The sequence below is a fragment of the Sminthopsis crassicaudata genome, chromosome X (assembly GCF_048593235.1).
Source record: "Sminthopsis crassicaudata isolate SCR6 chromosome X, ASM4859323v1, whole genome shotgun sequence".
NCBI classification, from domain to species: domain Eukaryota; kingdom Metazoa; phylum Chordata; class Mammalia; order Dasyuromorphia; family Dasyuridae; genus Sminthopsis; species Sminthopsis crassicaudata.
The window spans coordinates 46,941,255-46,956,563 of record NC_133623.1 but is presented as its reverse complement, the minus strand read 5'-3'; the positions used below and the strand labels follow the sequence as shown (position 1 = coordinate 46,956,563).

The window sequence follows — 15,309 nt, the reverse complement described above, 5'->3', positions numbered from 1 at the left end:
GGTGAAGGAACCAAGGCAAGTTCCAGTATCATCTGAGTTGGTTCCCTCTCAGGTTCCCCCTGAGGCTAAAGGGCAGCTGTTTGCCAAGCCCAGATGTCAGCTAGATTTTATTTTATTTTTTTTTCACATTCAGTTTTTTTATTCATTTTTCCAAATTATCCCCTCCCTCCCTCCACTCCCTCCCCCCGATGACAGGCAATCCCATACATTTTACATGTGTTACAATATAACCTAGATACAATATATGTGTGTAAATACCATTTTCCTGTTGCACGTTAATTATTAGCTTCCGAAGGTATACGTAACCTGGGTAGATAGACAGTAGTGCTAACAATTTATATTCACTTCCCAGTGTTCCTTCTCTGGGTATAGTTATTTCTGTCCATCATTGATCAACTGGAAGTGAGTTGGATCTTCTTTATGTTGAAGATTTCCACTTCCATCAGAATACATCCTCATACAGCATTGTTGTTGAAGTGTACAGTGATCTTCTGGTTCTATTCATTTCACTCAGCAACACTCAGCAACAGTTGATGTAAGTCTCTCCAGGCCTCTCTGTATTCCTCCTGCTGGTCATTTCTTACAGAGCAATAATATTCCATAACCTTCATATACCACAATTTACCCAACCATTCTCCAATTGATGGACATCCATTCAACTTCCAGTTTCTAGCTACAACAAAAACAGCTGTCAGCTAGATTTTAGTAGGTTTAGTTAGTCTAGGAAATAATACAGGATCTAACGTTAGAAGGCCTGTGTTCAAATATCAGTTCTTTTGCTTCCTAGCTGAGTGTGATCTTTGGCAAGGCGTATGACCTTTCTAGGCCTCAGATTCCAGTCCTGTAAGCTAAAGAAAGTTGGACTGCATCATAGCTGACATTTATATAAGATACACTAAAAGACTGAGTGATTTTAAGCTTTATTACTTTGTAATATATTCTCATTTAAGTCTCAAAAAAACGCTATGGGATCAATATATTTTGCAGGTGAGGAAACTGAAGCTCAGAGAAGTTAAGTTACCTGCCCAAGATCACACAGCTTCTAGCAAAGACAAGATTGGGTCACATCTCCCTCACTCCTAGTTTAGCACTACCCACTGTGTAACATCACCTCTCTGAGATAGATATTCTTTCTCTTACTCTTCCTTTCCTTCTCCTGCTCTCCCTTTTTTCCTTTCCCTCCTCCTCCCCCTTCCCACTTTTCCTTCTCTCTCAGACATAGAAAAGGGAAGCCAGGAAAATAACATATATAATTACTACAACAATGTAACTGGAAAAAAGTCATAACACAAATGAAACCTGTGGCAATAGAAGGATCAAGCTTGACACCTTTCCAGCTTGCTTCTAGACGCAAGGGACTATGAGTGTGTGGGTAATACCACATATAATAGCTAACTTTCTTATATGTTACTTAGTTTTTAAAACTTTTTTTCATACTCTATTTTACCAGATGACTCCATATAAAGTATAAGGGAAGGAGGAAGAGCAGAATAAAAAATATAGGTGATAAAAAAACAAAAGCTTTCAATAAGGTTTTATTTAAAAAAAAGAAGAAGAAGAAGAAGAGGGAATCTATTGGTAGTTATCTAGATTACTGCCATGGCCTTCTTATCAGAATTTTGGCCTTTAGCCTCTCCTCCCTCCAACTCAAGCTGTCAGACTAATTTTCCTTAAATATCTCTTGCATCCTGTCATTCCCTTGTTGGAAATCTTATAACGGTTTTCTACTACCAACAAGTTAAAGGCTGACCTCTCATGTCTGGCCTTTCAAGGATCTCCAGAGTCTGGCTCCATTCCACCAAGTTTTCTACCATCCCCAATTATCTGGGCTCTTCTTTCATTCCCTTCCCCCATAAAAAGCCTGTCTATCTCCCAAGAAGGCCACGTCGGATAGAAAAAAGAACAATGAATTTGGCTTTAAAGGACCTCTATTTGAACACTTGCTTTTGCTGCTTACTACGTGTGTGTGTGTGTGTGTGTGTGTGTGTGTGTGTGTGTGTGTGTGTGTGTATGAGAAAAGATTAAAAATAGACTTCTTCTGGGAGTGGGAAGGAATGGGACTAAGGACACCTATGGAAGGACCAGTAGTAGTAGTAGGAACGCATCTCCCTATTAGCCTGGCATTAAGGGTGGCTAAGGGAAACTAGGTGGTGAAGTGTCTAGAGCACTGGGTCAGGAAGACTCATTTTCCTGAGTTCAAGTCTGGCCTGTGTGATCCTGGGCAAGTCACTTAACCCTGTTTACCTTGTTTTCTTATCTGTAAAATGAACTGGAGAAGGAAATAGCAAACCACTACATATCTTTGCAAGAAAAATACCCAAAATGGGATTGCAAAGAATTGAGTATGACTGAAAAACAATTAAACAGCAATGACAAGAGGAGGGAGAGAGAAAGGGAGAGGGAGAGGGAGAGGGAGAGGGAGAGGGAGAGGGAGAGGGAGAGGGAGAGGGAGAGGGAGAGGGAGAGGGAGAGGAGAGAGAGAGAGAGAGAGAGAGAGAGAGAGAGAGAGAGAGAGAGAGAGAGAGAGAGAGAGAGAGAGACAAAGAGACAGACAGAGAGGAAAGTTTAGAAGTAAAGATACAAGTAATTTATGAATTCTAGTCACATGATGGTCTTCATCAGCAGAGTGAAGAGTGGGTGTTTTGAAAAGGTTCATACCCATCACGTTTTTGTTAATTTAGTCATATCTTAAAAACATTTGAGCATCACCCTCTCAGAAAAAAAGGCCAGTAAAGAAGCCTTCTGTGATGTGAGTCACTACTCCCACCCCAATTTATTTGGTGTGAAATTCAAATTGTCTTGTGACTGGTTTTCTTATATTGGTGTCCACCAATGGCATGGATATGGCTGCCAATGAAGATCCAAGAAAAGGGCATGAGGACAGAGGGTCAGGATGCAGGATATGCTTTATTTGGGAAACATGGATCCGTGGCTTGAGTTTCAGGAGACTAATTCAGCTTCTGATAAGGTCTAGGCATAAAGATGGGCTCTCACATAGTGTTTCCTGTTTTCCAAGCTTGTTTACCTCAATACTGGTCCAAGGTTATCTATTAGGGAAAAGGTGCTATAGTTGCTTTAGTAGAGGAGATTTCCTTGTGGAGAGCTCCCTACTTATGCAATCACAGGTACAAAACACAACAACAAAAGATGGGCATGATAATCCCTGTCCTATCAGTTTTCCTGTATTGAGGTGGACAGCTAAGTGGTGCTGTAGTGGATAGGGTTCCCAGTCTGGAGTCAGGAAGACCTCACATATTTACTAGCTGAGTGACCTTGGGCAAGTCGCTTAACCCTGTTTGCCTCGTTTCCTTATCTGTAAAATGTGCTAGCAAAGAAAATGGCAAATCACTCCAGTATCTTTGCCAAGCAAGCTCCAAACAGGGTCACAGAGGGTGGACATGACCGAAAAACTGAAACCTAGCATGTACTTCAATGATTTCAAATATTCAGAAAGAGGCCCATCCACAGGCTTCAGCAGATGGCCAAAGGGGTCTGTGATGACACCAAAAGGACTAAAAGCACTTGATCTTGAAGATCCCTTCCAATTGTACCATTTTAAGATTTGATAAGTTGTCAAAGTTAAAACTCATCCTTGGATGGGGTGGGGTGGGGGTGAAAGGGAGAAATTGGGTTTGCATTTGTTTAAAACATCTCCTTTGTTCTAAGTCTCCAAAGTTTCTCTTCTCTCTTTGCCAAGGAAAGTTCTAAATTTCCCCCACTGGTTACAATTAGCGAGTCATTCATTACTGGGCTAAAAGTTTCCAATGAAGCCCAGAGCTATGCCTGCCAACCTACTTAACAATGCCCGGTGTGGCATCTTTGGGGGTTTGCAAGAAAGTTGCTTTTAATTGCTCAAGTTGGAATTGCATGCCAAAGCTAACAAAGCCCCTTGAGCCTGTTCTAATCTCAGAGCCGCAGAGTGATTAGGAAAGTGATTCTTTGATTGTTTGTGTCCAACTTTTACATCAACAAACATAGTCAGGAACTGAGCTCATCAGCCCAGGAGCATCCCAATCTGTAGCCCATCACCTGGATAGTGATGCTAACTTTATTCGCTATTGGAACCCAGTGCCCTGTACTCACCTTTGCTCAGTGTTCATTTCCTTCTCCCCTTCCCTTGGATTAGAAACTTCTAAGATAGATTTATGGGTTTGTATCTTCCAGCTCTGAGCTCAGAGCTTTACACAGAATAAGTATTTTTTGAAGTGGATCAAATTGATTTTAGGCCCAAAAAGCAATCGGAGTCGTCTTATACCCAATCTAGCCAGAGCACAGCAGAGCAGTCCACTAAGCCTTTCCTAGCTACACATCTCATTTGAATTTCAGGTAAAATAGTGTAGCAAAGAGCAGGTTATTAAGTGCTTACTGTCTGCAAGATACTCTGCTAAGCATAAGAGGAAGTTTAAAAAAAAAAAACTGGTCCCTGACCTCAAGGAGCTCGCATTCTTTTTTTTTTTTTTAAGTATTTGTTTCAATGTATAAAAATAATTTTGCTTTCCTCCTCACCCCTTTGGAGAGAGGAAGAGAAACACCAAAGCTTGTAACAGATATACACAATTAAGCAAAACAAATTCTCAGATTGGCCACATCCAAAAAGATCTCAATTTTCACTGCCAGTCCATCTTTTCTCTATTAGGAGGAGGATAGCATTATGGATTTTCTAGAATCATGGTTGGTCATGTCATTGATCAGAGTTCCTAAGTCTTGCAAGGTTGTTTGTCTTTATGATAGTGTTGTTATTGTGTAATTGGTTCTCCTGGTTCTGCTCACTTCATTCTTCATCAGTTCATACAAATCTTCCCAGGTTTCTCTGGAACTGTCCCTTTTATCTTGTCTTATGAATTAATAGTGTTCTATTACCTTCATGTAACATAATCTAGTTCAGATTTTCCCTAATTTATAGTCACACCCTTAGTTTCTGGTTCTTTGTCACTACAAAAATCTGCTGTAAAGATCTTGTCTTCCTATAATCTCTTTTGAATTTAAGCTGGGTAGTGGTATTGAGTTCACATTCCAATGAGAGACAACATGCAAACAATTTTACACACAAGATATAGGCACCATAAATGGAAGATAATTACACAATGAGAAGAACATTGGATAGGAGTCAGCTGAGATTTAGGTTTAACTCCTAACTCTGCCATTTATTAGCTAGATGATCTATGCAGAGTCACTTCTCTGAGTTTCGATTCCTTCTATAAAATGAAGGAGTTTGACTCAGAGGTCTCCTAGGATTCTATGGGTAACTTTGGACAAGTTATTCAACTTCCCTGAGACTCAGTTTCCTCTTCCATAAAATGAAGGGTCTAGATTCAAGGATCTTTAAGACCCCTCTCATCTGTAAATTTTCCTAAATCTTCCACTTTTATTCAGACTACAGGAATTAAGATAAATCCCTTACAATAATGCAGTCCTTTATATTTTCATGGACATTTCCTCCTTTGATTCTCAGAATAGCAGGTAAAACAGGGATTATTATTCCCATTTCATAGCAAAGAAAACCAAGGCTTGGAAAGGTAAAAGGAGTTAAGTTCATACTTATTTCAGAGTCTAAACTAGAGGTAGAGCTCAGTTATTTAATGTCATTGGCCTTCATACTAGTCTTACTAAGTATTGAGTGATACAATGGAATCAACCATACTTGGATAGTCAGAGGACTTGGGTTCAAATTCTGTTTATATCATTTACTGCATTACCTTGGGCCTGTGCTCAATCCTTAATTAATGTCCTTCTCTATAAAATGAAGTGGTCACAGTAGATCTAGGGCTGTTTACTTAGGGAGCATGAGCTTAATTTTAAAAAATATTTTGATCTCTATTTCAATGGCGTTATCAAAAAAAGATAATTTTGTAATTCCTCTGTATTTTATTTTATCATCTAAAAACATGATTCTGAAAATGAAATCCATAGGATCTACTAGTTTGTCAAAAGGGTCCAGGACACAAAAAAAGGTTATGAATTCCTAGACTAGATGGGGGCAGCTAGGTGGTGCTGCTGGGCTTGGAGTCAGGAAGATCTGAGTTCAAATTCGACCTCAGACACATTAGCTGTGTCACCCCAGCAAGTCATTTTACCTCAATTTCTTCCAAAAAAGTTATTACAAGAAAAAAAGAAGGAAACCCTAAATGGGGACATGAAAAGTGAAATAGGACTGAAATGACTAGACAGCAACAATGGTCTCCTAGGTCCCTACTAGCTCTACATCTAGGCTCCTATACCTATGTGATCTTGGACAAATCAGTCTTCCTCTCTAAGTCACAGATTTCTCCTCCATGAAATCAAAGTGTAAGAAGATAGCTTCTGAGTTATCTTTTTGATCTTATTCAGCAGTTGTATATATAGCCTTGGGAAAATCCTCAGTTTCTTCACAAATAAAATGAGGAGGTTGAACTAGATGAGCTTTGAAATCGTTCTAGATCAAGAAACTGTGCTATTAAAATGTGTGTAAAAAAAAAAACAAAAACCTTGGCCTCAGTTTCCTCCTCCATAAAATAAGAAAATTGAACTATATGGCCTCTGAGGTCCCCTCGAACCTCAGATCTATGATCCTATGACATCAGCCCTGAGCTGTGGCATTTCCAAGTGTTTCTCTCCCTACTCCTATCCTCTGCTTTTCTTCAGCTCATGTTTTTCTCAGGCTAAAGCTTACAAAATATTGTCATCACTTGACAGTATTCATACAGGAACAGAAAAATTGATTCTGTATCTTTGACCTTTTAAAAAAAATGTCCAAAGTAAACTTAATAACAGCTCAAAACAAAGACAAGATCAACCTTAATAACACTAATACTTTTCTTTCTTTGACTACTCCCACACACATCTTACCTCCCCCCAAACATTCTGTGTTCAAGAGCCACAAAATTCATCTTTCATCTTTTACTTCTCTCTTTTAAAAATCAAATTGATGTCTTTGTTTTAGGGATCACATCCATTTTGGATAATACCATTCCACTGTAACAAAGATAACAAAACACAAATAATAGTTCAGCCAAACAGATTGATACATTACCCATCTGACAACACTTGGACATCCCACACCAGTGGGCTTCCAACAAAGGAATATCAAGAGGATGAAGGAGCTTTTTAAAAATTTCTTCTTCAGAGCAAAGTCTTGTCATTTTAATTGCATGACATTCAATTGGGGTTTATTGGTTTTTCCATTTACGTTATTACAGCTATCGTGTATTTTGTTTGCTTACTTCACTCTGCATCATTTCATAGAAGTCTTTCCACGTTCCTCAGAATTCTTTACATTTATTTTTTCTCATAATGCAATATGATTTCATTACATTCACAAGCTGCAATTGGTTTAATCATTCCCCAGATGATAGCACCTTGGATTCCGATGGATACTTTGACCAACAGTGCTGCTATGAATATTTTTATATATGTGGGCTTTTTATTTATCTTTTATTTCCTTGGGGTATGTATGTGGCAGTGGGATTTCTGGGTGAAAAAGTGTGAACATCTTAGTCACTTTTAACATAATTTTAAGCATAATTTCAAATAGTTTTTCAGAATGGTTGGACAAATTTGCAGCTCCAAAAGCGGTTCCTCCTTCATCAATTATTTATATCTATGTCATCTTTGACAAGCTGCTGGCTATGAGATGAAGCCTCATGGTTGTTTTGATTTTCATTTTTTCTTATTAGTTATTCAGAGCAATTTTTCATATAATTAAATTCTTTGAAAACATTCATTTCTTTTAGCCTTTTGAGTGATAGCTGTTGGTCTTCTATATTTGTATTAATTCTCTATGTAAATTGAATATCAGACATTTATCAGAGCTATTTGTTGCAAAGAACTTTTTTCAATTTATGGTTTCAATTCTCATCCTAGTTATCCTGATTTTGTTAGTTCATAAGTTTTTCATTTTCACATAATCATATTGTCTATTTTATCTTTTGTGGTATCTCTCTTAGTTCCCTAAGAATTCTGCCTTAACTATAGTTATGAAAGATGCCTCTGTAGCGTAAGTATCCATTTGGAGCTTGTGACACATGATTTGAGATGCTAGTCTAAACTTTCTCCTAGTTTACCAAACTGGGAACTCTCCTGAAATTCTTATCAAATAGGATGTCCTTGTATTTAATGGTAGTTGTATTTAATTTATATTTTAACATATTTAACATATATTGGTCAACCTGCCATCTGGGGGGTGGAGAGAAGGAGGAGAAAAATTAGAACAAAAGGTTTGGCAATTGCAGTGCTATAAAATTGCCCATGCATATATCTGGTAAATAAAAACTATTTAAAAAAATAGGATGTCCTTCCCCAAGCAGTTTATGTCTTTGGGTTTATCTGTCACTGAGTTATCTTCTGTTTCTTACTTATCTAGTCCATTTTATTCATTTACATTTCTATTTTTAACCAAATGTCCATTTTATTAATTTACATTTTATTTTTAACCAAATGGTTTTGATGATTATGCTTTATAATGTAGTTTGAGGTCTGGAGGGGTTACTCTCCCCTTCACTCCTACTGTTTTTTCCATTTCTTGTACCATTCTTGCCCTTCCCCAAATGAATTTTATTATTGTTTTGACTAGCTCTCTAAAGCAAACTCTTGGTGGTTTGATTAGTAAATTATCAAATTTGTTAAATAACTTTAATAATTATCATTTTTGTTATTATTGTCCTGACCTAGTCATGGGCAAGCTGCTTAAACTCTGTTTACCTTTATCTACTGGAGAAGGAAATGGCAAGCCACTTCAGTATCTTTGCCAAGAAAACTTCCTGGATGGTGTGGCCTAGGAATGACTGAAAAGCAGCAATAAGCCATAAAGAATAAATATCTTTCTGAATCAGTTCTTCTTTATTTCCTGAGTGTGTTGACTAATGAAGATCAGTATACATAGCTCATTTCTTGGGGAATTTACTCACTTCTTTCTAGTGCAGGGGCCTGTGGATATGGTTTTGAAAACATTTTGCTAACCGTATTTCATTACAGTTCATTTACTTTGTAATACTATCATTTAAAATATGCATTTAAAATATTATTCTCAGAAAGGGTCCATAGATTTCATCAGACAGACAAATGGGTTCATGAAGCAAAAAAAAAAAAAAAAAAAAAAAAAAAATCCCCAAAAAACCCAAAACCTTCTCCTCTAGTGGGCAGAGATAAAAACCACAACAAGTATGTCTAGAGGTATTGAGATTGGCTCTGAGATGGGTTTAGGGTAAGATCCTAGTTCCATGTGGCTTCCTTTGTCGCAAAGCTTAAGAAAACCTTAAAAGCAGCAAATTAAATTCATAAAATGCTCTGAGCCCCAGACAATCTGTTGATTTCCAAGCTGGAATAGTGAACTTCTAGACAGTTAAATTTTTAGTGCAATCAAATATCCACAGGTTTCCCTTCCATCTGTCATGTTGTCTACAATAAAACACAAAGTCAGAATGTTGTTAAAATTATCTGTCTTTATTTAGCAAACAAGCATTTAAAATAAAGTAAATAACCAGTTGGCACAATTTTGAAATAGCAAAGTAACCTTTAGTAATTCACCTTTCCTTCAGATGCTACAGCAATAAAATAAAAGGGGGAAATGGAGAGTGGGGTAGATTCGCCACTTTTCCAGTGGCAACAAGAAGCCAAAATTCACTGGCTCTCTGTTGAGTGTATTGGATTCTCTTAAGAAACTGAGCTGCAGGCCATGGAAAGGGAAAGGCTCTAGCCACTAGAAGAGCCTGTCTCTTAGGAAGAGTTGTCCATCTGCCAATATTATTGCCACTGTGCTCTCACCAACTCCTGCCTGTTTCCAGAGAGATTTTTCAAATTCTGTCATCCAGTCCCAATCCCTTGATAAGAGTCCTTTCTTTCTCTTTTTGAAGGTTTGAAAAAATATAATTCCCATGGTCTCTAATGACTTAGGCCCCCTAGGAGGCAGTCAACTCAGCCATACCAGAAAAGCTGTCATAAGAATTTTGTAATTGTATTTATGTCTCAAATGTATCTTGGTAGATTTACTTCCAGATATTTCATGCATTTTATTGTTATTTTAATAGGCTGTTATTTTTTATTTTTCTTGCTTCTTCTTATTACTGTAAAGAAATACTAACAATATTGGCAAAAATTTTATATGATACTACTTTGCTATAATTATTAAATAGCTTAATTAATGTCTTTGCCAATTTTCTGACATTTTCTAAGTAAACTTGTCATCTATACATAGGGATAATTTCATATCTTTGCTGACATTTGAGCCTTTAATTTCTTTTTCTTCTCTTATTGCCATTTCTAGAACTGTCAGATAGAAAAAGATAATTTAAATTGATGGTAGATTTATTGCAAAATTTTCTTGTTTCTCCCTTGCAAGAGCTTAAAAGATTTTGGTTTTAAACAAACACTTTATAATGTATTAAAAATCTTTTCTATATCTTTCCATTTTAGGATTTTTAACATGTTAGAATTAAATTTTATTATAGGAATTTTCTGCCTCTGTTCTGCTGGCTATGAGGTAAAGCCTCATGATTGTTTTTATTTAATTTTTTTCTTATTGATTATTCAGAGCAAGTTTTCATATGATTGTTAGATATTTGCAATTCTTTGAAAACTGTTCATTTTCTTTAGTCTATTGAGTGATGGATGTTTGGCTTATGTATTTGTGTGAATTCTCTATATAACCTGAATATGAGACATTTATCAGAGATATTTGTTGCAAAAAAATTCACAGTTTCAATTTAAAACTACCCCTTTTAGTTTTGTCTTAAGTAGGTAAGAAAACTTTTTGATTGAATTAGATGATCAGAAATTAGTGTGAAGTAACCTCCAAATGGGGTCACAGAGGACTAAAACAAATGAACACCACAAGTGTTTATTGTCTTTTAATCAATCAAAGCCATTATGTAAAATTGTGGTGTTAAACTCAAACAGGGCTAGGGACCACTAAACTGTACCTAAAGATCCCTATGGGCCACATGCTTATTAGAAAACCATGTGTTAATAGCATCTATGTTTCATAGTGTTTTTATTTATTTTGCTAAATATTTCCCCTAAACATTTTAATCTGTTCCCCAGAACATTTAATCTGAACAGCCTGCTTTAGGCTGTACTCAGGAATATTGTGGGCTGCATGAAGCCTGTGGGTCAGGCTTATACCTCTGAATCACTCTAAGAAATTTATATAGAATATGGAAATATGTTTAGAAGAATTGCAAATGTTAAGCTATATCAGATTGCTTGCTGTCTAGAGGAAGAAGGGAGAAAAGTTTGGAACACAAGGTTTTGCAAAGGTGAATGTTGAAAACTATCTTTGCATGGATTTGGAAAAATAAAACATTATCAAAAATTTTAAATGAAAATGAACAAAAAAAGAAATTTGTATAAAAGGAAGAGGCTATCTCAGAAGTGAAGGCAAAAATTCTGAGTGTCTAGTTAGAGGTTTAAGTAAGCATGACATTTTCAGTCCACCTTTGAGCAATAAAGAGAGAAGAAAACAGATAATGAAGATATTTTCTGGCTTTATTGGCATTTCAGAACAGAGAATCTAGACTAAGGGAAGTCCTAAGCTAATATTAACTCTTTCCCCAATTTCTCCTTGTGATGCCTGCCTATCCACCTAAAATATAATATAACCTGCTATTTCATTACCCTAATATTTCTAGTCAAAACAGATTTTTTTTTGCCTCATCCACAAAGAGAACAGAGTTAACTAGAGATAGATACAGATGTAAAATGAAATAGAGAACCTAACCTCTTCTTAAATGTTAAAGATTTTCCTCCCTGGGGACTTCAGATGATTATGACTGAATTCAAAGCTTTTCATCTAAAACAAAGTCCTTTAATTAAATTGCACATATTTAACCTACTATCAGATTGCTTGCTGTCTTAGAGACGAGGGAGGTAAGGGAGGGAGAGAGAAAAATTTGTACCAAGTCTTACAAAAATGAATGTTGAAAATTCTCTTTACATGTATTTGGAAAAATAAAATACTGTGAAAAAAAATAAAATAAACTCCTTTAAATGTTTTGCATGATTTCACATGGGCCTTCTCAATGGAATATGAGAGAGGGAAGGAGGAAGAGAATCTAGAACTCAAAGTTTTAAAAACAAACATTAAAATTGTTTTACATATAACTGAGGAAGATGAAAATATTAAATAAAGAAAAAAAATTAAACTCCTTAAAGCCAAAGAGAAGGAAAGCATATGGATTTGGATGATAGGGGCCATTTTAAACAAGCTAATTTTAACAGATTTGCATTTATAACCATGTGATTTGGGTTCTTTTCTGTGTTTAATATAATTGATTATGTTCATTGTTTTCCTACTGTTGAACCACCCTTGTATCCTTGCTATAAATACAGCAAGGTCATTGTGAATAACTTTGTTGTACATATCGCTACAGTCTTTTTGCTAAGATTTTATTTACATTGTTTGTATCAGTGCAAATACAATGTTGGCTTATAGTTGCAAAATCACTGAATTTGGAAGTTGGTAGGGACCTCAGTAGCCATCTAATCCAACCCACTTAATGATATTCTTTACCAGTGGCAGCCCAGCTAGAAGGCTTCTGGGGAGAGGGAACCCCACCCTTGCAAGGCCTCTTCTCAGATTCCAGTTCTTTGATCCTGATTCTGCATCTGGGCCCAAACAAGACATGTCTAATCCTCCTTCTACAGGACAATCTTTGAAATACTGAAGACCAATGTCAAGTCTCCTTATATCATCTCTTTTCCAAGCTAAATACAGCCAGTTTCTTTAACTGATGCTCAGATAATGTGGACTCAAGGCCTTTTGACATCCTTTGGGTACTCTCCAGATTATCAAAGTCTTTCTCAAGGCACGTGGGCCTGCTACTCCAGATAAGATCTGATGAGGGCAGAGTATAGTCCAGTTGAGTCGATAAACATTTCTTAAGCACCCTCTATGTACCAGGCACTGTGGTAAGCACTGGAGGTACAAAAGAACGAGCAAAACAGTCTCTCCTTCTTCATAGTCTAATGGAGAAAACATACAACTATATATGAACCAGATATATTCAGGACAAATTGGAGAAAAGGTTAAAGAGGTTTGGGAAAGGCTTTTTGCAGAAGATGGAATTTTAGGTGAGCCTTAAAGAAAATTAGGGAGTGGAGGTGGGGAGGGAGAGCATTCTAGGCAGGGTCTAGGGGGTCAGCCAAGAAAAATACAAAGTCAGGAGATGCACGAAGGCCAGTGTCACTGGATCACAGAGTAAGTGGGAGACGAAGAAATAGAAAGAAGATGGAAAGGTAGGGAGGAGTCAAGTTATAAAGGCTTTTAAAAGCCAAAGGATTTTTCTGTTTGGTCCTAGATGTAATAGAGAGGCACTGCATGTTATTGAGTAGGGGAGTAATAAGATCTAACCTGTCCTTTAGAAAGATCTCTTTGATAAGAAGATGGGCTAAAGTGGGAAGACTTGAGACAAGGATACCAGCCAGTAGGCTATTGCAAAAGTCCTGGGGAGAGGTGATAAGGGCCTGCACCAAGGAGGAGAGGAGATCTATGAGAGAGATGTTGTAAAGGCATAATCAACAGGACTTAGTAAGAGATTGGCTGTAGGTGGGATGAGAGAAAGTGAAAAGCGGAGGATGACACCTAGGTTGTGAGCCTGGATGAGTAACTGGGCAGTAACATAGAACACCCTCTTCATGGAGACCAAGATTGCATTGGCTCTTTTTTCATAGCCATATCACACTGGTGACTCATATTGAGCTTGCAGAACTTTTTTCTTTTTTTATGATCATGGGACATTTGAGAGCTTTAAAAATTACAAAATGCTTTACATTTGAATCCCCCAATAATCCTCAAGAAATTGGTTATGTACTATTTAAAAAATTTTATTTCAAAAAACATGCAAACATAGTTTTCAACATTCACCCTTGCAAAACCTGATGTTCCAAATTTTTCTCCCGACTCCCCTCCCTCCCCTAGGTGACAAGTAATCCATTATAGGTTAAACATGGGCAATTCTTCTAAACATATTTCCACATTTATCTTGCTGCATAAGAAAAATCAGATCAAAAAGGGGAAAAATGAGAAAGAAAACAAAATGCAAGCAAACAGCAACAAGAACAGTGAAAATGCTATGTTATGATCCACATACAGTCCCCACAAATCCTCTCTCTGGGTGCAGATGGCTCTCTCCATCACAAGTCTATTGGAATTGGCCTGAATCACCACATTGCTGAGAAGTCCATCCCAGTTGAGCATCACATAATCTTGTTGTTCTCTTGTTTCTACTCACTTCACTCAGAATCAGTTCATGTAAGTCTCTCCAGGACTTTTGCAGAACTTTTCCCAAAACGATGGCAGTTTATCTAACCATGCTTCCTTTGTCTTATATTTGTAAGTTTAATTGTCCCAGGTGTAAGACTTTCTATTTATACCTTTTGAATTTCATCTTATTAGATTTAACCCCTTCTCCCAATAAACTTCAGGAAGCCAGTGTGAACAAAGCAGCAGGGCATCTGGGACCTTGTCAAGAAGCACAAGAGGAAAGATGTATGTGGAGTTTCAATAGAATCCAATGGAGTTTATATTTGTGTGTGAGTTTGTGTGATGGCTGCAGACTTTCCTGAAGCCACATTACTTACTTAGGATTCTTTCTTGGGGAATCTGTTCATTACCAACAGAGTGCTGTGAATATATGTCTGCTGTTGCTAAATGTAGTTAGTAGTTAGAAGGGAATCCTCCCCAAAATTTTATAAAACTCACAAAATTCACCAAAACAAGAACGTGGACTTGAGGAACGTCAAGGAACAGCAGGAAAAGAGGAAGAAGCAAGAGAAGTATAAAGGGTCAAAACAAGGAAAGGAAGAGTTCAAATTCCTAGAACAACAAAGAAATATTTAACAGGAATGTGTGATCTTGCAACTTTCAAAATTGACCCTAAAGGATCAATAAGTTGTTTTTTGCTCAGAAATTCTTCTCTGGTACCTCAGTTATAGGAGATGGAATCATCATTCAGAGAGACTTGACAAATGACATTTAAAAAAATTAATTTAGGATAAGTGGCCAGAAGTGGGTGATGACAGCTTTTAACATCTTGGAGAAGTAAAAAATGATTATTAAAATTTGTTACTAGTTAATGACTTGGAGTTATAGTTGATATAGCTAGAGTTTCCTGCAGTAAAACTGTAAACTCCCCTTATCTTCTGTTCTTGGTGTTTCACTGTTCTTTACAAAGCTCTTTGTTATTGTTATTGCTGTCATTTTTAATTGCCAAAGTCTAATAAACTGGAGAAATCCATCATGTTTGCACAAAAAAATAGATATTTAATTAAAATTTAAAATTGGTTATGAAAAAGATTCATTCCAATATTCTAGCATATTGGTATTAAACTCAGCCTCAG

General features: G+C 36.8%; 1 pseudogene; it reads left to right on the top strand.

The window, feature by feature from the left end:
- LOC141549018 (density-regulated protein pseudogene) overlaps nt 1-15,028 on the top strand; it is a 36,363-nt pseudogene extending 21,335 nt beyond the window's left edge.
- The last annotated feature ends 281 nt before the right edge of the window (nt 15,029-15,309 follow it).